Source organism: Protopterus annectens, chromosome 12.part0 (assembly GCF_019279795.1).
Source record: "Protopterus annectens isolate FY-2018-M chromosome 12.part0, PAN1.0, whole genome shotgun sequence".
Classification (NCBI taxonomy): Eukaryota; Metazoa; Chordata; order Ceratodontiformes; family Protopteridae; genus Protopterus; species Protopterus annectens.
Genome location: NC_056746.1, coordinates 1451020562 through 1451047114, shown reverse-complemented (window position 1 = coordinate 1451047114; position 26553 = coordinate 1451020562). Strand labels below are relative to the sequence as shown.

The window sequence follows — 26553 nt, the reverse complement described above, 5'->3', positions numbered from 1 at the left end:
ACAGTGACTATGAAACAGTGGCAGGTCACTCTGCAGTTAAACCATGATAAAGGACTAATTATTACTCCAGGGATAAAAATTCAAAGGAGGATATTCCAGGGTGACACTCTGTCACTGCTGCTATTCTGCCTTGCCCTTAACCCATTAAGCTGTCTACTTAACAGCTTAGGCCATGGCTATAATCTGATCCTAGAAAACAACAAAGTCTAAAGACTTCTCCATCTTCACTTTGTCGATGATTTGAAACTCTATAGCTCATCAGATGAGGAACTGAAAGTACAACTGCAAGTTGTCAAAACTTTTTCAGATGATACAAGAATGTCACTTGGTCTTGATAAATGTGCAAAAGCAACCTTTAAAGCAGGAAAACTGCAGCACAAGGACAACATCAGTTTGGGACAAGAATGTGATATAAAAGAACTTGAGCAAGAGGGAGTGTATAAATACTTGGGAATTGATGAAGGATCAACAATAAAACATGAACAAATGTGAATAAAACTTTGTAAGGAGTACTTTAGAAGACTTAAATTAATCCTGAAAACAGCATTGACATCTAGGAACAAAATTCAATCTGTTAACCAATTTGCTGTTCCTGTCCTTACAGTTTTGGAGTGACTGAACGGCCCCAAAGCAAGTTAGGTAGATTAGATAGGAAAACAAGAAGGATGCTCCATGCTCACCAAATGATTTATAAAAATCAGTGCATACCAAGATTATATATTCCCCGTTCTGAAGGAGGGATCAGCAATCGTGGGACTTCACACATATCTGCTGACCTCACAAGACCCAGCTGTAGTGAAAGTTTTGAAACATGAGAAGAATAAATCTAAGATGACTTCCCTGCTTAGGCTAGCAGAAACACATCGGCATCAAGCAGGAATGGAAATTAAACCACAAGTGGATAAAAACCAGGTAGCAACTGAATGCTCCAAAAAAAACAAAAGAAAGCATATAAGGTGAAGTACCAGATGAGAAGGCAAGAAATGTGGAAAATGTGTAACTATAGTTGCAAGTATAGAAAACTTCTGGAAGAACCTCATGTTGATCAAGAATGAATGCAAGAATGGTTAAGGAGAGGCAAATTCAAACCAAGAGATGAAAGGTAAATATTGGCAGCACAAGATGGGCTTACGTACATGTTGGTTTATAAAGTCCATTGAACATGTGGGAGAAACAGACAAATGTAGATTTTGTAAAACAGAATTGGAAACAGTTGCATATCTCATTGCTGGATGCAACATACTAATGGCAGAAGGACTGTATACTGAAAGGCATAATAATGTGGCAAGACTATTGCACTGGGTATTGTGCAAACATTATGGCACTGAAGCGGCTGAAAAACACTGGAAGCATGAGCCACAAAGCATCACAGAAAATTATGAAGTCTGCATCACATGGGATCATCCATTACCCAGTTCAAAAGATAGATGCTAGAAAACTGAATATAGTGGTCCAAGAAAAGAAGACAAAAGTGGCATTGATCATTGAAATTGCCACACCCAGTGACTACAGTGTCCTGTGTATAGAGAGATACAATGTCATAAAATATCAGGATTTGCAAGCAGAAATGAGAGCATTGTGGAAGAAAGATACCCATATAGTTCCAATAGTAGTAGCAGCAACAGGTGTTATAAAAAAAAAAAAAAGAGTCTACAATCATATTTAGATATGCAATCAATACATGTAACTTCATACAAACTGAAGGAGGAGTCATTACTGGGCACAATGTGGGTGCTGCGGAGAGCACTTTTGGCTGACATCAAAGAGTGAAATAATACTAATTTCATGAATTTTAATTATACTTTGACATAGGAATGGGGTCCATTCCCATCATGATATTAGAAACCCGAAAGATTTGGAGAAATTAAAAAGAGAGGTTCCATATAGACACAGATGATCAGAACTGCAAAAGTCCAAGGAGGAACAATACTCTCAGGCACAATTAGGAACATGTGCAACCAGAAGGAAAAATAAAGAAGAAGAAGGCAGAAGGGCAACCAGCAGGGCAAGAGCCAGGACAGAAGGGAAAGGAGGGAGGGACCAAATACTGCAATAATGAAGAGAAGGCTATCTACTGTTATGGTAAGATTTTAATAACCAAACTAAAAATGGCAAAGGAATCTAAAGAACTAAAAAAACAAAAGTAAGGAATCAAAAGGGTTATGCTCAACTGCTCGTTATTACATATAAGTCCAAGTAGACTGTTCACAATTTATTAACTGTAGCAACTTTTACTTTTATGGTAAGATTTTACAGATCTGTACTATGTCCTTCCATATCATTATTGCAGTATTCTTCACCTAAGGGAGAATACAAGAGCTTAAGAGGATGCCTGGGAGGAGGAAGACAGAGAAGAAACCTCCATAAACCTATGCAGGATGGCCATGGCAAAACCTACCCAGAACCTGAAAACAGCATCCAGCTTGTAATGTAAGTATGAACAGAAGACCAAATAGCAGCCTCAAGGCTAAAATTGGTACTCACAGCCTTGAAAAAGGAATCAGAGGAGACAACTACCCTAGCAGAATGTGATTTCACAGATGAGGAAATACATTTATCTTTATCTGCATTATATTTTTCTGGAGCTTTTCTCCCAGGTCTCCACTGAAAACAGGCCACCTGCCCAGTTGGAGACTACCCAGTAAATAAATAAATAAATAAATAAATAAATTTGCCATGAAAAGAATAACAAAAGGAAATGGCCTTAAAAATCCAGGAGGAGATGGTTTGCTGAGAAACAAACCCAATTTCGTGGATGAAATGAACAAAGCTGCTCAGATTTGAAAAAAAAAACTTTAGTTTTATCTAAATAAAATCTGAGCTGTCTATGCAAATCCAAGGTGTGAAGAACCTTCTCACTGGCAGACGGCAGAGAAGGAAAAAAGGAAGGAAGATAAAAAGACAGTACAACTCATTAACCACCTTGGACATAAAAGAAGGATTAGTATGATGAGAGACCCTGTCTCTGTGGAAAACTAAAACAGGAAAGAGGGCAATGACACCCTGAAGTTCAGACACCCTCTTGGCTGCAGCAAGTGCCAAATGTTGAACAGTCTTCCAAATACAATGTTGAAAGGAAGCTGAGGAAGCAGGCTGTAATTAATCTGGGCCAAATTTTCAAGTACAAAATTGAGGTCCCAAGGAGGAGGCAGAATAGCCTTCCTGTTAGGCCTAATATGAAGGACGCCTTTAAGGAACTGGTTGACCTCAAACCTAGAGGCCAGAGGTGGATTCAAAGGCAAACAGGCAGAAATTGCTGACAGCTGAGCTTTCAGTGAAGAATATGCCAACTCAGCATGCATCAGATCACACAAATAAGAGAATCAAAGGAACCTCCACTGATAAGCGAGAGAGACATAAGACAGAAAATCTTTTCCATTTGGACATGTAGGATTTCCTGGTAGTGGGCTTCCTGCAGAACCAGAAGAAAGCCCTCAAAAATGAGGTGCCTACAAGGGATCAAAACCCTATCACCTAAACAGTCATTTGAAGACTGAACAATTGAGGATGGACAACAGACCAATTCTCTTGTGTGAGAAGATCCACCCAATGAGGTAACGTGGTGAATGCCCCTGACCAAGTGAGAAAGAAGGGGGAACCAATGCTGTCTGGGCCACATGGGAGTCACCAACAAGATTTTGGGAGAGTCCTGCTGGATCTTGTGCAGATCTCGTGGTAACAGAGGAAGGGGGAAAGAAGTACAGAAACACACTCTTAAAAAGAAAATACAGGGTCCCCACTCTCCAATCCAATCCAATCATACAATATGCAGATGACTCAACCATGATCTGCTCAGCCCAGCCCCTACCCAAACTGCAGAAAGTCACACAGAAAGCCTTTTCCTCTGTTGAAACTTGGTTATCCGATGCCCTATTAATACTCAACCCAAACAAAACTAAACTACTCATCTTCCAACCCACCAAACATACTCAAAACAACTCTCACTTTAACATCACAGCAAAAGACAACACCACTATATACCCAACTGAACACACCAAATTGCTAGGAGTGGAAATAGACAATAAACTAAAATTTGACATTCACATATTCATGACCATAAAAAAGTCCACAAAAAACTAGGAGCATTATACAGAAATAAGCAACTTCTCACCAAAGCAGCAAAGATTTCAATAGCAAATTCCCACCTTATCTCCACCCTACTTTATGCCTCTCCAATATATACCAACCTAAGGCAATGTGATCTAAACAAGCTAGAGACCTGCTACAACAAAATTGCCAAATTCGCCACAGGGGCATCCTACCGTAGTCACCACTGTCTCTCACTTGCTGAACTGGGCTGGCTTGAACTCCCTCACCTCCTTCAGTGGTATCAACTTTCACTTGCTCACAAACTAGTAAACCATCCTCTAAATGTCCCATCCCTCCAGAATCTACTCCAACCCTTTCGCACCATTAGACCACTAAGATCCAGCAACAAAAATCACTTGCAGATCACTAAAGCCAATAACTTTGCTGGTGAAGCACTATTCTCTTGCACCATAGCCAAATTATGGAACTCCCTCCCACCCACAATTACCTCCGTACCATCATGCACCCACTTCAAAACTTTACTCAAAGCGCACCTAAAAACACGCTGGCTATGCCCTTGCAACTCCCACTCTAATATCACCCACCCCATCCAACCACTACATTTCTTTCCACTCCACTAACTACCTTGATTATAGCAAGCTCAGATGCTCATAAGCCTAGTACGTATTATACAGTAGGAACTTCTTATTGTAACATTTGTAAATGTCTGTTATGTACTTCACAGATAAAGATTCTAGTTGTCTACTGATGTACTATGTTCTTCATCTGTAAATATGTTGTAAGTAATTGCTATGTTAAATTGTTAATCACTATGTAATTCAATGTAACTACTGTCTGTTTATTTTAACCGTGGAGCTTTTCTCCCCGGGCCTCCGCTGAAAATGGACCTACATCCAGTCGGACACTCCTGGTCAACAAATGTAAATAAATAAATAAATAAATAAATTTAGGACTCTGGAACAGAAGAGAGGAAGTTGTCTGTTCAGAGAGGAGGCAAAAAGATCTACCTGAAAAATACCTCACTGATGGAAAATGACTAGGAACACATCTGTGTGAGGCATCCATTCATAAGCTTATGTGCTGGACCTGCTCAACAAATCTGCCACTAGACTGCGCTCAGAGGGAATGTAAACTGCCTGAGGAGTCACTAGATATTGAATAGCTAGATACCAGTCCTGAAGAGCTAGTCTGCAAAGAAGATAAGCTTGTTGACATACCACATCATTGCGGTATTGTAGTGTCCCAGGATGAAAGAGGGGGAGAAAAGTTTACAGAGCCAGAAGCAGAGCCCTTGTCTCCTTTATGTTGATGTGGTCTGACCTCTGATGAAGGGGCCAGAGACACTGAATGTTTATGGGGCCACAGGAGGCACCCCACCCCCTGTCTGAGGCATATGAAAAGAGCTCCTGAGAGGGAACTGGAGCTTGAAATGGAAGCCCAGGATTGACAGAAAGTGGATGAATCCACCACTGAAGCTCAACCCTGAGACAGGGAATGAAAGTTACTGAGAAGGCCAGTTGGGTGGCAATGTTGAAACCACATTGATTTTAGGCATCACTGATGTTTCCTCATATGGACCCTGATGACAGGGAGCAAGGGAATGATGGTAGCCTTATGTCCAGGACTCTCAGAAATTTCCTGGTTGTGACAAATGCAAGAGAAAGAAGGGATTGGAAAAAGGTTATTAGAGACAGAGGCTTGGGGGTTGGCAGAGATGCCAACATGGGAACTGTCTGAAGTCTGCAGCCGAGGAAAATATGATCCTGGGAATGCATCAGAACTGATTGCTGGAGTTTTATGGTCAAGCCCAGACTGTGTAAAAGGCAAGTGGTAAACTGGAGATCCTGAAGCAGACTGCTGGGGGAATGAGCTTGAATAAGCAGATTGTCTGGCTAACGAAAAATCTGAATTCCTCAAATCTTGCAAAAAGCAAGGACAGGAGCGCTTCATTAGGGGAATATATTTGGGGCAGTAGAGGTCAGAGTGCAAAGCAGAGAACTGAAAATGCCAGAAAGAGACAGAAATGTAAAAACCTTCCTGAAAAGAGCATGGATTGGAATGTGAAGGTATGCATCCTTGAGACCCAGAGATACCAGAAGGCCTGCAGAAGAAGAAGAGGAGGAAAGTGTCTGAAGGGATAACATCGGAATGGAAGGAATTTTGAAAAGGTGTTCAGTAGTGAAAGATCCAGAATTGGTCTCCATGTACCCTCCTTTTGTGGGACCAAAAACATCCTGGAATAAAGTCCCTTCCCCACCAGGGTGGGAGGCATGGCTTGAATGGTGCAATGAATGAAAAGAGAGGGAAGAAGCACTGGGAAATGAGAGATCTATTCCCAAGGATGTTGAAGAATGGCTGAAAAGGGAGGAAAGGACTTCCAAGCCCTGAAATATCCCTGAGTGATAATGGACAGAATCCACCCTGACAGATAAGGGACAGAACCCACAAGTCTGAAGTGATGTTTAGCCAATTTGGAAAAGACAGAGAAAGATTAAAAAAAAAAAAAAAAGACAAGGATAGATGAAGGGACAAGTGAACCTAGCTGAGGGAAGAAGGAAGCTAATCATCAAATAGAAAAGCTAAAAAAACCATCAAAAAGAATGCTTCTCTCTAGGCACGAGTTTGAGTAAACTTAGTAGGAGGCACACCCACAGAACCATTCTCACCCTTGGTAGGAGGGCAAGATTGCCTATGAACAAAGGCAGACTTAGAGGGATAGTTTCTCTGAAATTTATGATTGGGAGAAACAAAAATATGTTTCAGCTCCTGCAAGACTTTGCCCTTTTCCTGGAGGGACTTGAAAAGGTCAGCAGCAGCAGATCCAAAAAGACTTTTGTTATCCAAAGGAGCATCCAAATTCAGAAGATGAAGCCAAGCATAACTTGTCATAACTGAACCAAAGGAAGCAGCCCTGGAAGAAGCATCAGCTGCATCTGAATGAATGGTGGGCAAACTGAGAAGTGGAGCTCGGTAGGAAAAGGGACAAAGCCTCTCCCTTAGAGTCAGAAAGGTCAGGAAGGTTAGAAACCCTCTTAGAAACCTGAGAAAAAACAGCCAAAATATACCTGGTCATATGAGTCTAGTAGTTAATGGCACTAAAGGACAAAGTGGCAGCAATGTAAACAATCTTGCTGAACCTTACCATGGCCCTACTATCCTTATCAGAAGGCAACAACTTGGCGGAGGGCAACAACTTAGATGGTTTGTCAGAAAAGACTGACACTACAGAAGTGTCAGCAGTAGGCTGTTTATTAAAAAATTTACAATCTTCCAGCACTTTATAGAACCTATCTGGATCCACAGGTGCAGGAGGCTGAGGGTCAGGGGTTACAGAAGCTGCTGAAATGGTATCCAAAATGGCAGCCAGAACAGGAGGAACAGCAGATGGTTTGGGAGGCTCCATCTGTAGGAGCTGAAAATACCTTACAAACCCACTTGCAATAGAGTCCAACATACAGGCCATGGTATCCCGAAAAGACAGCTCTTCCAAAGGGGAGTTTGGACTTAAGGAATCCTCCCTCTCTGAACCGTAGTCCAAGGGGGAAGTGATTTGGAAAGAATAAGTCAAAGATTCTTCCCCCCCCGAGTCCAGATCTTCATCTGAGGAATCCAATTCTCTAGGCCACTTGAGTGGAGTGGAACACCAGGAAGGAGCAGGAACAGAGACCCCTTGAGGTGGCTTCAAGGCCATCAAAGCATTAAATAAACACTGAGTGAAATCCTGCCATTCATGTTGGGAATCCTTCACAACAGGAGACATTTTTTGCCAAATATCTGCTCAAAACACCCTTGGAGGGCACCCCTGACAGTAATCTGTAATGATTGCAAGAATCTCCTCCCTCAGTAAGATCTGAGGAATCCCGCCACCAGTCCCTCAGATATATTCAGATATAATCATCCAACATCAGGCACAGACTCTGAGGACATGCGAGAATTCTGATGCCGGTGTCATGGCAGAGGAATCTGAAGCAAGCACCGGACCAAAAGTGAGATGTCTGGGAGAGCCTGGAAAGCAGCCTAATCAGGCCTAACTTTTTTGGTTGTCTTCTTGGCAGATGGCTGGCTCTTGGAACAGAAGGATTCTGCCGAAGCACCCTGCACCAACAACTTAAGACACTGGTTCTCCAGGTATATGGACAAAGATGACAAGAGACAAAATAGAGTCTTAGGCACAAATGCCAGATGCTTGGCAGATAGAGCCCCGCGCATGATCAAGGCAAGCACCCAAACACACTTGTTGTGACTGTCTTTATGGGGAATCTGCCTCCCAGACTGACATTTTCCCTGTCTGGATGATATGAATACAAGAACAACAATAAGAAGAGGGGAAAAAAAAAAAAACAAATGTGGTACTTATCTGATAACTCAGCTCGGTAACCAGCACAGCAGAAGGGCTTTCAGACTTATATTCCATAATGCCGTTCAGGCTGGCAGCAAAGTTCTGAGTTTCTACATGTATATGTCACCTTTATGCCCCACAATGTATGCAGGAGCATGTGTGTGACACGCAGTATCTGTAAACATCTGAAGGCTTTGGTATACTGGCCAGATGCTGGGCTATCCTTGGCAGAAGATACCAGGGTACAGAATACTGCAAAAAATGATATGGAAGGACATCACCTGGTCCAGAGACCTAAACTTTGCCTGCAATATAAATAGGATGTGTTGGATGGGTAAGTATGTATATTAAAGGCTCCCCTTTCTCTGGCACAGGCTTCTCATCCATGTTAAGTGAAGTTCATTCCTGCACTTATTCAACAGCAGCTTGTATCAGTGGATGGGAACTGTAAATACATCCCTGGTCTGGCACCCATGTCTCTATCAGACAGAGAGAGAGAGAGACAAAGAAAAAAAGACAGCAAGCTTGTAAATGCATGGTCACCCTTGCACAAGAATGTATACCCCCATAAATCTCTTGGAAACTAAAACCAATCAAATTTTACTGGGAAGCATGGCTAGGCTTAAAATGCCCCTTGGGTCAATAGCCTAGTATTCTGCTATGATATTCAATCCTACTATGACATGTAAGGTAGAATATCCTGACCTATCTATGAGACATAAAATGGAACAAACTGACCTGTACATGAGATATTATGTGGAATAAACTTAGCCTAGTATGAGCTGTAAGGTAGAATATACCAAGCAATATGCAAGGTGAACCACATCGACCTATGTATGAGGCGTTAGGTTGAATAAACTGAGCCTCATGTAAGATGTAAGGTGGAACATACAGAATGATGTATGGTAGAATAATATAGAGTCATGTATTAAATGAAAGGCAGGATGTATAGAGCTATGTACAGCATTTAAGGTGGAACATAGTGACCTATGTATCAGATATAAAATGGAACACAGAGAGTGATGAATGAGATGTAAAGGAAACATACAGAGTTATGTATGAGATGTAAATATGTGGCCCACCTAATCACAAAAGGGTTCGCATCCAGATCAAAAGAGGTCACTGTGCCCCTCTACTCATCACTCATCAGACCCATCATAGAGTACAACGCCCCTTTTGGGATGTACCTTACAAGACACCTGCAACAGCTGGAAAGACCACAGAAGTACCTCACTAAGAGGATCACTGGCCTCAAACAGATGCCCTATGCAGCTTGACTTTAGAAACTCCAGCTGTACTCGGTTGCATACCGCCTACTCAGAGGTGATCTCTGCCTGACATACAAGGCCATGTCCAATCCAGAATTGAAGGACATGCTCCACCTAAAGAAAACCTTATCCCCTCGAGCCACATGCTCTAGGGATCTAAACCTCACCACAACAATAAATAGGACATGCTGGAGGGATAGATTCCTGTCCCGGAGACTTTTCATGCTTTGGAACAAGATTCCACTCTACATTAGGCAGAGGTCCTCGCTAACACTCTTCAAAAGAAACCTTGACGAGTGGATGGGAAACAGATAGTTTACCCCGGGGATCACTTCAGTGGCTCTGCTGGACAAAGGCACAGGAACTAATCTAAGGGGGTGGCGAAAGCCAACACATTCTGGCTAGGCTTAAAATGCCTTCAGGCAGATAGCCTAGTACCTACCTATGAACCTATGTACGAGACATAAAATGGAACAAACAGAGTTATGTATGAGATGTAAAGGGAACATACAGAGTTATGTATGAGATATAAAGGGAACATACAGAGTTATGTATGAGATGTAAAGGGAACATACAGAGTTATGTATGAGATATAAAGGGAACATACAGAGTTATGTATGAGATGCAAAGGGAACATACGGAGTTATGTATGAGATATAAAGGGAACATACAGAGTTATGTATGAGATGTAAAGGGAACATACGGAGTTATGTATGAGATATAAAGGGAACATACAGAGTTATGTATGAGATGTAAAGGGAACATACAGAGTTATGTATGAGATGTAAAGGGAACATACAGAGTTATGTACGAGATGTAAAGGGAACATACAGAGTTATGTATGAGATATAAAGGGAACATACAGAGTTATGTATGAGATGTAAAGGGAACATACGGAGTTATGTATGAGATGTAAAGGGAACATACGGAGTTATGTATGAGATATAAAGGGAAAATACAGAGTTATGTACGAGATGTAAAGGGAACATACAGAGTTATGTATGAGGTATAAAGGAAACATACAGAGTTATGTATGAGATGTAAAGGGAACATACAGAGTTATGTATGAGATATAAAGGGAACATACAGAGTTATGTATGAGATGTAAAGGGAACATACAAAGTTATGTATGAGATGTAAAAGGGACCATACATAGTTATGTATGAGATATAAAGGGAACATACAGAGTTATGTATGAGATGTAAAGGGAACATAGAGTTATGTATGAGATATAAAGGGAACATACGGATTTATGTATGAGATATAAAGGGAACATACAGAGTTATGTATGAGATGTAAAGGGAACATACAAAGTTATGTATGAGATGTAAAAGGGACCATACATAGTTATGTATGAGATATAAAGGGAACATACAGAGTTATGTATGAGATGTAAAGGGAACATACTGAGTGATGTTATGAGATGTAAAGGGAAAATGCAGTTGTGTACACTTATACATGTAGATGTTCACGTGTATTCACTGTTGCAGTCATCACATTCGGGTTATTTGCTTGCAGTAGCCCTCAGTCAGCCTGATTATCAAAGTCTTGGGTCCTGCGTTAGTTGCTGTCTCATCTTCCATGACGTCAGGTAGTCAGAGGTATAAAGCATGCAGCCGATGCCATTACATCAGTTTTTCTTGCCCCATATGTCAGGTGCCCCCATAATGGGAAGCAAATATATATACAAGGTTACACCTCCAACAAAATAGCAAATACGCCAAAAAGCTTTAAACACAGTAAGCAAGAATAGAGGTATAGCCAATAGAAGTCAGGGGGCTGGAGGGAGGGAAACTAGGACTGCAACAGTGAATACACTCGAACATCTACATTTATGGTAAGTGTACACAACTGTAGTATGTTCTTCGTGTTTCACTGTTGCAGCCATCGTATTTGGGTAGATTCCCAAAGCTAAGGATGGGAGGAGGAAATAAGGTAGCATTAGGACCAGCTATAAGGCCCTGCAAGGCTGCAGTGGCAAAGCCAGCTCTGGATTTAGAGAAAATTGGCAAATGGTAATGCTTGGTGAAAGTATCTACAGAACTCCAGGTAACAGCTTCTAGGATGTCCCTGGTAGGGACACCTCTGAGAAAGGCTGTAGGGGTAGATGCAACCCTGATTGAATGTGGTCTTATCCCCTGTGGGATAGGTTTTCCATGGTGCTTATAGCAGAAATGAATGCAATGGCCTATAGATTTAGAAATGGTTTGCTTTGAAATGGCCTTCACCTCTAGCCCTGGAGCAAATGCCACCAGCAGCTGTTCAGATTTCCTGAGAGGTTTAGTCCTGTCCAAGTAAAATCTGAGTTGTCTGTGCACATCTAAGGAGTGCAGTATCCGTTCCACTTTGTTATGTGGATTAGAAAAGAAGGTTGGCAAATGAATGAACTGATTAACAGCCACACTGGATACTACCATGGGCATGAAGGAGGGATTGATCCTGAGGGACACCCTGTCCGCATGAAAGATGATAAAAAGCTCCACTGCCATAAGGGCCTTTAATTCAGACACCCTTCTAGCTGAAGTGATGGCTAAAAGGAAGGCTGTTTTCCAAGAAAGGAATTTCAACTCTGCACTTGCAGCTGGCTCAAAAGGAGGTAGAGTGAGTTTTTCCAAAACAAAGTTAAGGTCCCAGGCTGGAGTTGGGGCTCTCCTGGGTGGTCTTAAGTTTTTGGCCCCTCTGAGGAACTGCTTGAGCAGTAGATGAGAGAAGAGAGGTGGTTCTGTGTTGTAATGAGCTGAAATGGCTGAGGCATGAATTTTGATGGAGGAAAAGAAAAGGCCACTGTGAAGCATCTCAGTTAAGTATTGAAGAATCTGAGGTAAATTGGGTGCTGCTGTGCTCATCCCCTGAGTTTGGTTCCAGGAACAGAATCTTTTCCATTTTTCAGCATAAGATTTTCTAGTACTAGGCCTCCTTGCCTCCCGAATGACATCCAACACTTGTTTACTGAGGGATGGTAATGGACAGATCAGGTAATTAGCCAGGCTGCCAGGTTCAGAGTTTGAAGCTGAGGGTGCAGAATCTGGCCCTCCTGCTGGGACAGCAGGGTAGGGGTCTGAGGCAGGTGCCATGGTGCCAGCAGTGATACACTGCGCAAGAGGGGGTACCAGTGTTGGCGTGGCCAGTCTGGTGCAATCAGTATCGTCCTTGGTTTGTCCTGTTTTATCCTTAGTAGTACCTTGGAGAGGAGAGGCAGAGGAGGAAAGGCATAAACTGATAGATTTTTCCAGGTGAAGGACAGGGCATCCACTTTCCAAGCTTATTTGTGGAGAGTTCATGTGCAGAATTTCTCCAATTGGTAGTTCTGGGGGGAAGCAAACAGGTCTATCACTGGGCTTCCCCATTTGTTTATCAACATGTTGAATGTCTTTGGTTCCATTTTCCACTCATGTGGGTCCATGAGATTTCTGCTTAGTTTGTCTGCCAGTTTACTTAGCTTTCCTGGCAAGAATTGATCCTGTAGGTGCATTTGGTAGCTCAAGGCTGTGTTCCACAGAGCCATGGCTAGTCTGCAGAGAGGGTATGAGTGGGTTCCCCCCTACTTGTTTATGTACCACATAACAGTGGTGTTGTCCGTCTTTACCATTAATTGTCCTGGAAGAATGTGGTCCTTGAAGGCTGTCAGAGCATTCTGTGCAGCTAACATTTCTTTTTGATTGAGATGCAGATGCATTTGACTTGGGTTCCATTTGCCCTGAATGCACTTCCCTGCCAAGTGAGCCCCCCATGCATAGTCTGATGCATCTCTTGTTAGGGTTTGGGCAGCAGGGGGTAGAGTGAATAGCAGCCCCTTGTTTTGGTGGCAGGCCTCTGCCCACCAAAGGAACTCTAACTGCAGGCAAGGTAAGATAGGAATCATTGCTTCTAGATCCTGAGAATTTTGACACCTTAGGCTTTTTAGATACCATTGTAGTTTCCTCATATGCAGTCTTGCATATGGAATTAGGAGAATGCAGGAGGCCATGAACCCCAAGGCTTGAAGTATTTGCCTTGCAGATAACAGGGTCTTTGTGGCCATTAGTTTGAAGTAAGCTGTCAAATGAACTTGTTTCTCTGGTATGAGGAAAGCCATCTGGGAAGCTGTGTCCAAGCTTGCTCCCAGGAATACAATTTGTTGGCAGGGTACCAGATGTGATTTATTTTTGTTTATGGTGTACCCCAGACAAGTTAGCACCTTTTGTACAAATGCCAGATGATTCAAAAGTATGTCCTGGCTTTCTGCCTGAATTAGACAACCGTCCAGGTATGGGTATATTTGAATATTTCTTTGCTGCAGAATGCAATGACTGGAGCTAGGCACTTTGTGAATACCCTGGGTACAGTAGATAAGCCAAAGGGCAGTGCAGAGAACTGATAGCGCATGAAGCCTGCTTTGAAGCATAGGTATCTTCTGCAAGATTCCCTGATTGGGATGTGCAGGTAGGCTTCCTTTAAATCCAGTGTTGCCAACCAGGCATCCTTGCCTAGCATAGGAAGCAAATGGTGAGGAGTTAGCATCTAGAATTTTGGGATCACCAAAAAAGTGTTTAGGATAGAGAGATCCAGGACAGGACACCAGGAGTTGTCTTTTCTGGTCACCAGGAAAAGTCTTGAGTAAAAACCTTGTCCCCTTTCCTCTTCTGGGACAGTTTGAATAGCCCTTATACATAAGAGAGAGAGAACTTGCTTTTGAGCCACTGCCCACTAATTTGGGGGGAGATCTGCCCAACCATTTGGGGTTGATAAAGTGTGGAAGTGGAATCTGTATTCTTGGGAAACTATATTTAAAACCCATTTGTCCTGGGTAATGAGTTCCCAGTTTTTGCCTGCAAAGCAATCTTTCCCCCTAAAGGAGCAGTCAGTTGAGAAGGGCTTGGAAGTTTTAAAGTTAAGTCATTGAGACAGTTTACCATAGGGGGGATTCTTACTACTCCCTGGTTTGGAAGTGGGAGCCCCCCACTGCTTAGTCCTGTGTACCTTGGGACTGAAGCCTTGGTGTTCTGCTGGTTCTGGATTTGGACTGAGAAGGCTTGGAAGAGGCAGAAAAGGAACAATTCTTAGAGGGCCAATGCCTACTAAATCTTGGAGGCTGTACTTGCAGGAAATCTTTAACAGTTTGCATAGATTTAGCTTTTTTCTCCATCTTTTTAAGTACTACTTCTGCTTTGTTGCCAAACAGGCGGTCCTGGTTTAAGGGAGCATCCAGCAATTTAGCTTTAAAATGATCTGGCAAAGATTGCTCCTTAAGCCAAGCATGCCTTCTAAGTACAGACCCAGTGACAGCAGCCCTGCAAGATGCCTCTAGTGAATCAAAACCACATTGCAAAGTATGTTTTCCAACTTGTTCAGCAGAATGCATCAAATCCTGTAAATCCTTATTTTCAGCACAGTCATGAATCAATATCATTTTATGTTTAAGCAATCCAATAATATGCTGCTGATACTTTAACATATGAAACTGGCAGTTTAAGGCCCTAATGGCCAAGGTTGCAGAAGTGTATACCTTCTTACCCCATCTATCCAGCACTCTGGAATCTCTATCAGAGGGGGTAGGATTTTTGGCAGTAGTAGCCTTAATGCCCTTGGGTCCCTGTGAAATGGTCTCAGGATCCGCAGTAGGATTTTTAAAGAAGAACTTGTGAGAGTCAGGAACCCTGTAAAATCTACCTGGTTTGCTGGGAGCAGGAGGTAAGGAGTCAGGGGCCACGCTAGATTCCGAAAAGGCATCATCAACAATGTCCAGTACAGGGGGGGATAGCTAAAGGCCTGTGTTGGGGCAGGAGCAAGAAATCCCTAAGCTTCTTTTTAGAATCAGAGTAATCCCAGCGAAAATGCTCCCTAAGTGTATGCAAGGTTTCACCAAAAGAGAAATCCTCTGGAGGGGAAGCAGAGGGAATAGAGTGCTCTGCACCAGAATCCTCATAGGTAGATAACGGTAAATCCTGGTCATCAGAGGAAACAGAGATTTCAGAATCCAGATCAGAAGAATCATAAGCAAATTCAGTCCTATGTCTCTTAGAGGGGGAAGGATGGCTTCCCCTGATTAAAGTAACAAGATCTTCAGCCATTCCAATCATTTGTTTTTTAGGCCTAGAGGCCGGACCATGCAGTCTGGGTGTCGGTTTTCTAGGCATGGTTCGAGTTTTAGGCCTTGAAGAAGAAGATGGCGTTGGTTTAATATGCAAGTCAGTAGGCCTGAATACACCCTCAGAAGCCAGTGCCTGCACAGTGGCTTCGGACCCATCCAAGGTAGAGACATCCACACGTTCCACAGTTGAAGCATCTCGCGGCATACCAGACTCTGAATGGGTCTCAGTAGAGGCCTGCGAATCTGAAGTAGCAGGTATCAGGGGCTGCGAAAGTGCCTCACTGAGTACCAGCAACTGGCAACTAGCTTAGGAGAAGCATTGTCGGCAGCTTTGAACCTAGGCAGCCTGTCTCTGTCTTTATCTTTGCGTTTTTTTGGAATGTTGGGTGGCTTACCGAAGCCATATCTGGGTAATTGAACCGAGTACCAAAATATTTAGAAGCATAAATATACCGACGATGCATAGTCCATTGTTTAAATAAGGCACAAAACCGACAGCAAGGTACGTCATGGTCAGGGCCTAGGCAAGGAATACAGTACGAATAAAATCTTTATGAGGTATTTGCTTTCCGCAAGAAATACAATTATTGATTTTTACTGACATCGGTTTAGAGCAAGAAAAAGTTTCCCCACCGGGGTACTTAGCTTTAGTTGAAGACTTTGGTTCTGAAACTCGAAAACGAAAATTTCAGGAGTCGACCGACCAGCACTTGCGAACTGCTTTTGCTTCGGGCACCGCACAGTAAGAAAGACTGATGTAATGATGTTGGCTGCATGCTTTATACCCCTGACTACCTGACATCATGGAAGATGAGACAGCAACCGACACAGGACCAAAGGATTTGATAATCAGGCCGACTGAGGGCCAATGCAAGCAGATAACCCAAATGTGATGACTGCAACAGTGAAACATGAAGAACATCATACAGAGTTATGTATGAGATGTAAAGGGAACATACAGAGTTATGTATGAGATGTAAAGGGAACATAGAGTTATGTATGAGATGTAAAATTGAACATACAGAGTGACGTATGAGATGTAAAGGGAACATGCAGAGTTATGTATGATATGTAAAGGAAACATACGGAGTGATGTATGAAATGTAAAGGGAACATACAGAGTTACGTATGAGATGTAAAAGGAACATACAGAGTTATGTATGAGATGTAAAGGGAACATGCAGCGTTATGTATGAGATGTAAAAGGAATATACAAAGTTATGTACGAGATATAAAATGGAACATACAGAGTTATGTATGAGATGTAAAGGAAACATACAGAGTGATGTATGAGATGTAAGGTGTAACATATCCAGCTATGTACAAAAAATATGGTATGTATAAGATGTGAGTTTGAATATAGTAACCTATATATGAGATGTAAGGTGGAACATAATGAGCTAAGTATAAAATGTAAGGTGGAATAAAATGAGCCTTGTATGAGAGGTGGGATATATTCAGCTACGTATTAAATGTAAAGTGAAGCATTCTGAACTAATGATGAAATAAATCACAGAATACACTTTCCTTTTAAATGCCTCCACATGCACATCACTAAAGAAGGCAGTATATCCCAGATCCTATTAAATCTCAGTAGTCTGGATACTAGTGGCATCAATCCATAAGGAAATCTGTGTTGTAATATCCAGTGTGCATAACTGGGCATTTATTAATGTGAAAGTCTAGGTTACGCTTCTCGTCTCATGTTTTTAGACTTCCTAAATAAGGCTGAAGAACCAACTATTCATTTAAGCTCTTTAGTTATTTAAGTATCACTGACAAATTTTGAGCACCAAACCTAACTAGAAAGAGTCAGGGTGGAACCAATTGAAGTTAAACAGAAAAGGGCCTAAAGCTGAACCCCGATGAGTACCTCAAGCAACTGTACAGAGTTCTGAAAGGCTACAGCAGACTTTGACTTAATTAGATCTATTTTAACTACTTGTGGGTAGCGTGATTAACATATGGAGTGATGTTTAAAGCTAGGATTCAATCTATAGTAGCCTGTTGAGGAACAGTATCAAAGGCTTTTTAAGATGTAAAAGTACAAAGACTACTGGGAAACCATTATTATTAGCACATAGGGCATTTTTATGAAACTGGATCAAGTTAGGGTCACATGACTAATTCCCACAAAACCACAGTGGTTAGGATCATGCAGTTCAATTCCGTGTACTGGGATCAGCTTAGGCAAAGTCTCTAACATTATCTCCCTTATATAGCTAGCCAAGCTGATTGGTCAATAATGTAAGAAATGACAAACTGGAACACCTGTAGCAGATTTCCTCACATCCTGTATATTGCTGGTTTGATGACAAAAGTTAAAAAAGCTCAATCAACACAGACATGATAGCAAATGTGATATTTTTTTAAGCTCAGTCAGCACAGATGTGATGGCAAATGTGATATTTTTAACAAGCCCCCTGGTATTGCATCAGGCCAGCTCAGTTGCCAAGTTTAACAACATCCAAAGCTGACATAGCCTTCACTCAAGTAATTTTAAAGCATATAGCATCACTGAAAGAGTCAAGATGTGGCATATTAACATTTGTACCACAACAAATATCAAATATAATTTTCAGATGTTTGCAGCCTAATGCAGAAACCTAACGATGTCTGTTAAACTTTAATTCACTAATGATATAATTTTTAAAAATGTTGTAATTAACATATTTAAAGAATGCCTTTTTATCAGTAATTGCAAAAGACTGAGATTTCTCATACTTGTCTTTAGTAGTGTGTGTTTCCCTGTTGAGACTTGGAGAATTGTTTTGCAACATTTTGTTTGTGTCTTTTCCCGGTTAGGGGTCGCCACAGTGGAACTCCGGTCTGCTAATGATTGGCAGTTGATTTTTACATACCGGCTTGCGAGGTCTGACACACAACCTTCAACGAAGGTACGACCATTCACAGATGTCTCCACACAGAAGACGCTCTAGCTGAGAATCGAACCGGACAGCGTTTTACTGTGAGGCAACAACGCTACCGCAGCACCACCATTGCTTTGTGAAATTAATGTTTTTTTCTTGGTGTTCATCTAAGGTTGCTTAATTTTAAATTTGTTACTCAGGTCCTAAAGGGAGTTACAAAAATCATACCATAGATCTATACAGGTGTAAATTTGAAAATGAGTAGATCTCTCTCTAAGAGAACAATTAATATACAGAGAGTTTAAATCTCCTGTAAGAACATCATACTCCTCATTTAAACAATAAGACATCCTATAAAAGTATCAGCCTCGTGTAAATCTGTGAAATCCCCCCTAATGTTACACCAGTATTTTGTTTTCTTCAAGTGTTGCAAGCACTGTAGTATCCCCTTGTCAGCACTGTTGAGAGATCTCAGAGTTAGTATATATAATTCTATAGGGGATATGAGGCAAAGTACCCATTAAAAATATTCATACATCACATTTAATGGACTGAGTCTCAAGTTTTATTGTGATATATCAGTTACCGATGAAATGGCAATATGATGAGCCATCACAAACCTGTGTCTGTGGAAAGTGCTCAGTACGCCTCTCAAGGAATGCTGGGAGCATCCACACGCATGCCCAAACAAAACATCTCATCCGGCTCCTCTCAGTCCTGAGCAGCAACTCCACTCCATGTGCTTCCCAGATGCAAAGCTCTTTTTCACAGAAAGTCAGCCCCAAATTTTACACAAAACAATCTTATTTTTGCCATTTGCATCTGTGATCACTTTCTTTCAGTTACTACCCAAAGTTCAAGACACAGGTGAGGACAGGGACAATGACTAACTGGTAAACTGAGAACTTCACACTAGGACATCTCCCACATAACTATCACTGCCTGGTGCAACACTTCCAGTACTGTCAGTTACGCACTCATCCATTGGCTATTCTCTACACATCCCCATCCTCACCTCTGTGGCAGACAGGGACAGAACCATAACTATGACCCAGATGACCCAAAACCAACTAGCACTTCAGGCAGTGGACGTGTTCGGGAGGGTAGGAATGAGTGACTAAGGGGTAGTAGAGGTGGCTTCCAGTTAACTTCTCACCACCATACAAACACAGAGTTACACGTCATTGAAATGTCCAGGATCAGGAATGTGGGCGCGGTGATCCCCTTCATCAGAATGAAATCACATGGTTGACTGTTGCATCATGACAAGTATAGGACCCTCACTGGTAAATCTGATCACAAATCAGTCACATTTGAAGTAGTTATAACACCTGAAGCTCTCAAGTGAAAGCAGGCTAAAACATTTCACCAAAGCTAATTATACCCTCCTAAGGAATGGCATATATAATTTCCAAGCTCCTGTTCTCACAGATGGCAGTGACAACTATACTAAGGTATACACAAATGCCCTGTACAATCACTTATACACATGTATTAACACTGCTGTACCTGATAGGATCAAAACAAGATCCTCAAGAAAAAAAACAAGCCTCCCTGGTGGGCATTTAGCATTAATAAGTTATACAATAAGAAGTAGTTACTGTCTAAGAATAAAAAAATAGAGGTTCCAGCACTGGAAGAACACCCGCCCCCCACTTGAACAAACAAATAAGACAACTTGCAAAATCCTCTAAGGGCAACTTTGAAAAAAAAATAGCAACCATAGCTATGGATAACCATAAGGCATTCTTCAGCTATATCCGTAACCTAAAAGGTAGAGCGCAGATGTGGGCTGCTGTGGATGGCATCACACACACTGATCCTGCAAGAATAGCTAAGCTATTAGCTGACAGGTTTGCTGAAAAATTCACCCTGTCACCTGCAAACATTACACAAAGCATTCCCTCTACATCTTTCCCACCTTGCATTTCTAAAGAGCAAGTCATTAATGCTCTCCCCAAGGCCAAAAACACAGCCTCTATGGGACCGGATGGCATCCCAGGTTGCATTTTTAAATGGTCTAAAACATGAGTTAGGAACTCCATTAGGTACTCTCTTCAACCACAGCCTGAGTACTGGTTTTGTCCTTTATGAATGGAAAACAGCATCCACCATCCCCCTTCATAAAGCAGGTACAGCAACAGACTCTTGGAACTACAGATCCATAAGCTTAACCAGCTTTGTGTGTAAGGCCATGGAACAAATCATCATGGACCTTATAAGTAAAGATATAGGTGATCTCCAAACCCTTGATCTAACACAGCTGGTTTTGTCAAAGGCAGGTCAGGCCTGTTAAATCTGGTGGACTTCTTCAAAAACATCACCAGAGCCATAGACTAAGGCATATCTATGCATACAGCCTACCTTGACTTAGTCAAGGACTTTGACACAATCCCACATTCAGACATCATTGATACACTCTCCCAGTTGAATATCAACCCTTATGTCGTCAGGTGAGTTGCTATCTGGCTCACTGACAGATCACACTCAGTCAAAGTAGGGGACTTTACCTCAACCAGCAGACCTGTCACCAGTGGGGTTCCACAGGGGTCAGTGTTGGGCCCCCCATTTTTGGAATATACTTCTCAGAAGTTCCGTCCAAACAGAGGGGCTGTGGCTGACGACTGCAAAATTAGGCACAATCACTGAATCCCCAAACAATGCCAATATACTTTGAGGGAATGGCACAAACCAGTGATTTGGGCCAAAGCTATGGACTCAACCTCAGTGCTAAAAAATGCATTATCATCCCCTTCGGAAAAACGATATCCCTGCAGATTATCATATAAATAATAATACCCTAAGTAACAACTTTGTAGTGACAGACTTGGGAACAAAAGTTGACTGTAGCGTAAACTTTGACTACCATGTGTCTACTGTAGTAAGGAAGGCGTTCTACGTTGCACACCTCATTAGCAAAGGCACTGTCTCAAGAGCAACAGAGGTCATAACATCCCTGTACTCGACCCTCATCTGGCCAATAATTGAGTGCAGTGCTCCCTTTGGTATGTACCTTACCAGGCACCTGCAGCAACATGTAAGACCTCAGAGATTTCTAACCAAGAAATTCAGGGTCTCCAACACGTCATACATTGACAGAGTGAAGTCATTGTCACTGTACTTAGTAGCATACAGACTACTTACAGGAGACTTGTGCCTGGCCTGCCGAGTATTCTTGGATCCAAACCTAATGGAAATCATGCACATCCGCAAGTCAAATGGGACAAGGGTCATCCGCTCTGCTCCAGGGACCTTAATCTGGCCTGCAACATAAATAGGACCTTCTGGAGAGATAGATATATGTCTCAGAAGTTGCCACTCCTGTGGAATAGGCTACCAATTCACACGAAAAAGAGCCCCTCTATGCTAGTGTAGCCTAGATATCAAGATGGGGAAACTGTAAATTCCTGCCAGGGATTTCACCTATGACCCTCCTAGATATGGGCAGTCATTGCTAAATAAGATCTTGAGTTTTCGCAAGATCTTTTATATTGTGTTTCTCTAGTATTATATTGGATACAGACGGCTAGGCTTATAAAGACCTCTGAGTCAATAACCCAGTAACCACTTATGAACCTATGGTAGAAGGACGAATATACATGGGAGGTGATGTTTTCTCTTTTGAGAAGGGGGTGTTAACATCAGCAAAGAAAGATGGGGGTTAACACCTCACTACAACTGCACTGAGTGCTGGGATTCGAGCAAAATAAAAAAAACACTCCTTGACTGCCTGGATGATGACCTCTCAGTTTAGTTCTCACCTCAGTGTTTGGGTATATCTGACAGTAGGGGAATAAATGTTTTCAAGACTGACGGGGAAGGCTTAACAGCCAGTAGACATGTAGTGAAAAAACAGCTTTTAGAAAATAAAAGATCACAGTACTCTCTATCCTCATTCATTAAGAAGACTCCATGACACTTGAAATCCTTCTGCTTCAGGTGACTGTTCTCACTACAGGAAAGAAACGGACATTAGATTTAAAAGTGCTGAGTCTCATTCCATCTGCTTTACACTCAACCACAAACTGTTCCAATGCACCCTAGTGATCACAGTGACCTAATGCTAAGGGGACATCGTCATCTGCAAGTAGTGGAGATGCAACTCTAATATCCCAAAATGATAACCTCTGAACCTCAGCTGTACCTTTAAATCTTCTCCATGAAAACTATGTGAAGGTGGAAGACAACTGATAAATGAATATATATTAAATGATCACAATATAAAGAAGTCAGATACAAAGCAAATGAAAAACTGAATTTGAATTTGAAACTGAAAATTGAAAAAAAGACACCGAAAAGCAGCTGATTGTAAATATAGCACAATCAATCAAACAAAAGTGAAAATAAGCCACTAAACACTATGCAGCATACAATGCAAGCCAATTTAACAGATGAGGAACAGTAACCTCAACAAAAGCATCAAAAATAAGTACAGAGTTAAAAGTGTATTGTGCAGGGGAGACAGCCCCTGTACCCCCCAGCACACACAAGGGACTCTACCTGTTCAAAACCCTCTTACTAAAATACATATTCGATTGTCCCAGAACCATGTAGAAAGCTGCCCAAGAACCCCACCTAGCAGGAGCTTGGCACGCACATAGAAAAGGTTTGCAAGCCAACATGTACCTCTGTAACTTATCTACATTGCAAGTGATATCCATGCCATAAAACTAATGAAGTGACTACAAAGCAGCCCTATACATATGAACAAATATATCAAGCCTGCTGGTAAAATGCCTGTACTTATATTTTTTAATGTAGGAGAGTAGCTTTTAATACATGATTTATAATGTCCATTTTTCTTGAAATAGAACTGAACTGATACGAATGCAAATAATTGACATTTTTATCATTTTTTAATAATTTTTCAAAATTGCTATAGTCTGAAGTGAAAAGTGCTATTCCTCGATAGCTTTGTGAGTCGATGGGAATTATTCGTTTCCATGGTAGGTTAGAGCTGGAGTCCTGAATCCACACAGATGAATTGCAAATGATTAGTGGCTGAGTCACTGGATGAGCCAGGGTGGGAAGCCAGGTCACTTTGACAGCTTATTTAGTCCATAAGGGATGGGACAGACATCTGCCTGCAATTAGCAATTCCCAATAATGGTGAAAGATGCTGTATTCCCAAAACATACTGCTGTTCAGAACTGGCATTTCAAGGTAGAGTTGGAGCTGACTGATGTGTGGTGGGTGATGTGTTTGATGTCAGCAGCTAAACCTAGACACTGCTATTTCAAAATATTCCTTATGTACACAACCAAATGTAAGCTGCTTCGGTAGAGACAGATCCACATTTCAATGACTCTGTCCCACAGTGTTTGCAGCTGAGGCAGTTCCAGCCCTAGGGGACAGTATCAGGGACACAATGATTAGGAGAAACTTTAGCACAAGCAGCAGATAGTTAGTTGAAAGGCATACAGAGGTATAGTGGGGGGTGTGTGTGCAAACTAAAGAGCTTCATGTAAATATAACTGTGCAGCCAGGTGCTCTGCTATTTCTAGTGCAGTATTTGGAAATGTACCATTATTGTCATTTCTTTTCCACATCCTGAAACCAATGAGATTATTACTTATGGGCTATGGCAGACTATATGATGCAGTGAGTCACTTATATGTACAGCATTTCTTGTCACTAATTATATTATGCAATTTGATTGAAAGATAGTGATTCTAACTTCTAGTTGTATTTTATTAAGTTCCACTTTAATAAATATACTGTTAGGTTCTTCATGTTTTCTTGAATTAAATTGAAGATCCTTTTATCAAACATAGTCTAGCATTGCCTCCTGCTGTCTGCTTCTTTTGAGCAACTATGATCACACATTAAGTTGCATCATGCATTTCCCAGACTTCTGATTTTTCTTACCCAAATATAGGCTGGCAGTACAAATGCCAAAACAGGTAGTTTTGAAAGATATTAATCAAATATGTATAAAATACAAAACACTTATCTAATCAAAATGAGGCTATCATATAGCTTTCTCCTACTGCAGTTTTCCCGTTTTTCCCAGTGAAAATGCAACACGTTACTGATTCCCAATTTGAGTTTGGGACAAGTATCTGTTTAGCAGGAATGGTTTTCCTCCAGTACAGACCATTTGACCTGTGTCAAGACTAACCGTTTTATAGCCTGAAGTAATTAGCCTGTGCAGGATCTACTTTATTAACTTGAATACAAACTGCTTGAGTTTCACTAACTCACTGCAAGCTGCTCAAATGAAGGTATATTTGTGAGGGGAGCAAATTTTTGTTTTTTGCAGGGTGACAAGCCCTCCTACACCTATTGACAAAGGGAGCACTGTCCCCACACCAACGGAGTACAAATAGCATGCTTCCAAAGTTAAACAAATTTGAAGAAAGTATATTAACAGATAGTCTTTGTATTTCAGTATTGCTCACCGAAATACACAAATGTTTGTACAGCTGTGGGAAGTTGAAACTTGAGGAAGTAAAAAGTAACATTCCGCATACTGCTACTTTCTTATTTGTATAATAAACAGAGAAAGTATGGCAACAGTGAGGTTTCTCATAAACTTACAGGAGAAATAATTCCTTTTTATTGATAAACTGGAAGAACTCTGGTTCACAGATGTGTCCATGCACTTGACATGTATCAGTACAAGATTGTCCTTCTTCAGAAATCCATAGCTTCATTGATGTGACAGGAGGCCACTGCAGAGGCCTGACAGCATTTGGTGACCATGTTAGGCCTGTGGCATTAGGAAGTAAGACAAATGAAGATGTAGAATTGTAAATCTTCAAGTGCTGATCTTTTTTCTTATCTGATATGTATGATGGAGGAGTGCAGAAATCCTACAAAGAGACAACACAAGATAATCAGTAATATTAACAAACTATCTTATCAAAAATGTGACCAGCAGCCAGTGTTTTTCCTAGTCTTCTTTAAATGCATTGCTGCAGGAATAATGATGTCTGTCTGAGAGATGAAAATGTAATGACATTAAGTTAAGAGCTAATATTTCCTAACACTGCTTTACCAGACTGTAAGCAAATGTCAAGTTTTCGTCAATCAGTTCTATAAATAATGCATTATGTTCATACTGAAGTGAAAGATCGAATATGGCAGATAGCTCACACAGAGTCTCTGTCTCTCTGGTTTTATTTCACATATTCAGTTCCATTTTAAGAATATGTACAATATTTCCTCTCTGAATATTCAAAAATTTACTAGACCTTCTAGACGAGACAGTAATCACACACAGTTCAAATACATTTTAAATGAGATTTGTCATTCTGTTCATCTTCTTTCCCAAATAATAAATTTTAATAGAAAGCCATTTTCTATATAACGACCATGCTCTTATGAAGCAGCTATATGATTTATATTCCAGTGAAGTGCTTTGAAATCGATCAGTGCTATAATCTCCTAGCTCCTGCATGCATATGGGAACAGCACCATTTTTTGTTGTCTTTACAGGGTCAGCAAAAGGTAAAGAGAATATATCTGAATTTATACAACTTTCCTTATTGCATGGCATTTACAATGGTCAATACCTCTCCTTCTGCATGGTAAGGTTATCTCCCTGACCAGAGTTGCAGAGGGAAGAGGACATCGGTGTACGACCCCAGGGGTGGCCCCCTCATTGCGGGAGGGGAGGGCATAGATATAAAAGCAGCTCATTGTATTTAAGCAGAACAACATTTCTTTTCTGAATTAAATAAGGAAATAAACCTGATAAGTATAAAACTGACTAAAAAGAGCTACATCTAGCAGACTCATTCCACTTTTCCATGCTGAGATTTAGGGATTGTAACAAACTCATTGTCTCTGTAGTTGGGCCAGCATGTATGGAAGGTTTTATAGCGTTATTGAAAAAATATTGAAAAATGAACTTCTGAATTAGAGTTCATTGATAGGAATTCTGAGAACTAGCAGTTCAGTAAAACAAGAAAAAAGAATCATAGCATTCAGGAAAAAAGTATTTTTGCATAG

The 26553-nt window shown here is 41.3% G+C and overlaps 1 long non-coding RNA gene across 1 annotated transcript in view; it reads right to left on the bottom strand.

Moving 5' to 3' along the window:
• LOC122817248 overlaps positions 1 to 25408 on the bottom strand; it is a 51648-nt gene extending 26240 nt beyond the window's left edge. Inside the window, exon 1 of the long non-coding RNA XR_006367179.1 lies at positions 25138 to 25408. This is a non-coding gene — a long non-coding RNA (uncharacterized LOC122817248). The remainder of the gene's footprint in view (positions 1 to 25137) is intronic.
• Positions 25409 to 26553: the final 1145 nt, after the last annotated feature.